This window comes from Humulus lupulus, chromosome 7 (assembly GCF_963169125.1).
Source record: "Humulus lupulus chromosome 7, drHumLupu1.1, whole genome shotgun sequence".
Taxonomy (NCBI): domain Eukaryota; kingdom Viridiplantae; phylum Streptophyta; class Magnoliopsida; order Rosales; family Cannabaceae; genus Humulus; species Humulus lupulus.
In genome coordinates, this window is record NC_084799.1 from 199,857,424 (window position 1) to 199,859,661 (window position 2,238).

A 2,238-nucleotide genomic window follows, 5' to 3' on the forward strand; every position below is an offset into this window, starting at 1 on the left:
GCATCAAGACTAGGTTAGATTGGATCGCTTTGACTGAGAAAATTTGTGTGTTGGCAAGACAAGATTTGGTTTCTCCTCACCACTCTCAAAGTATCCTATTTTTTCGATATGGAATTGGAAGGTCTCCAAACTCCTAAGAAGGAAAGCTTGGAGGATGAGCTCATATCTAGGGGTCACATTCTCAACACTTTATCATATAAGCTCTATGATCTCAACTCGAACCCTAGTGGTGCTAAAGAAATATGGGAGGCTCTTGAGAACAAATACAAAGTTGAAGAAGAAGGTACCAAAAAGTTCCTAATTACTCAGTATATGGAGTTTAAGTTTTATGATGATAAGCTATTACTTCCTCAAATTCCATCATGAATTACAAATTATTGTCAATGAAATAAGTACCCTAAAGATTGTACTACGTGAGGCATTCACTTATTACCTCAAACAATATTAGCTAGAACTTATAATAGTGTATATAATGGAAAGTATAGATGTATAAGTCTTGGACATGACTATGTGAGACAATTGATTCAAGATGGAATTATTTCTATATCTTATGTGAGATTTAGATAGAATTTAGTGGATCCCTTTACTAAGCCACTCACAAAGGACATAGTGAGTTCTACAACACAAGGGATGATATTGAAACTCCTAGAACAATATTGACTATTAATGGCAACCAACTAAAAATTAAGGAAACCTAATCTAGAGTTCAATGGATAGTAAAAAGCCATTAATAAGTGAATTGGTGCAACACTAACTTAAAAAAATTAGGTCCCATCCAAGAGCTTATTGTTAGTTATTACTTGAAAGAAGGTTAAGCCTAAGAAGATTTTAATGAAATTTAGTTCAGTGCAACAATCATCTATAAGGGTAACAAAGACATTGTAATAATTTCACCTATGTGGACTTAGAGGTGGTACCGCCTTTCGTGGGAAGTTAAGGAGTCTCTCTCGAAATAGTTCATGAAAGATGCTAAGAGTAGAAGAGGAAAAATGAGAATCAATTGTAGAGGTGTGTGAGATGTTATCGGTGTAATTTTTTTTAATTAATTGTTAGTTAAATATGTGAATGAAATTGTTATAATAATTAAAATAATATTGGGTATATTATTTTAATTAAAGGAAAATGAGTGGATTGCTCAGATGGGATCTTGAGGACTTTAGACTAAATGATAATTGAGGTTTGAGTTTTAGACATAAGGCTTGGGAAGTATCTTCTAGGTTTAGAAAATACTTTAATAATTAAGTAATGACATGATTTATGTTTAGTACTCGAGTTACATCAAGGCTCAAGATTTTGAACTCGGGGCTCGGGAATTCATAACTTGAGAAATACTTGGACTTTAGGCTCGAGATTTCAAGCATAGATTAAAAATAAATTATTGAGGTTAATATCTTTCTATGTTTGATTCAGGTTTCTTAGGTGTATATTTTGGTCATTTTACCCTAAGGGCTCGGGTTTGGGCCAAGTGTCAAGAATAGGATTTTGCGATAATTATGTCCTTTAAATTTTTTTCTTATAAGATGTAGCATGATTATAAGCTATGCTATGCATCTTGGTTGGATTTATAGGAACTTAAGAATCTCACTAATAAAAAGGAAAAGGAAGCGAAGGACTCGAGGTAAGGAAGTTTTGTACCAAGAGTAAGTTAGGATATGTAGAACCAATATGCTTTGAAATGCTATGTATGATGCTAAAAATGTTATGAGATTATATATATATATGTATGTATGTATATATGTTTTATATGGTCTTGTTATGATTATGAAATTCTCTGAATGCAGGATATGTTATAAATACAAATGCTATGTGTTATGTATGTTAAGGTTCTGTAATTGTAAGTGACCATGAAATTGTACTACGGTAGACTCAGTTTATAGGGAAGTCATCGCAGAGTTTACCACTTAGTGCGAGTAGTGGTTATTCTCTTGACTACGGAGGTATTGAGGCTGATCACCTTCTTAGTCTATGTTATGTTATGATCTCGATGGCTTTATGTTATGATATGATATGATCCCTATGTTTTGCCATGTTATGATATGATATGATCCTTATGTTATGATATATTATGTCCTTGGTTGGGAACACTTCCAAAATTACTTTTTGACTTTTTTGGCAAAAAAAAATTATTTTATTATTTGAAAACACTTTTATAGAATTGTTTGGATGCATAACTAAAATAGCATTTTTACTTATAAAAGTTCTTTTACAAGAAGCTAAACTTTGTGGCTTCTTCTAAAA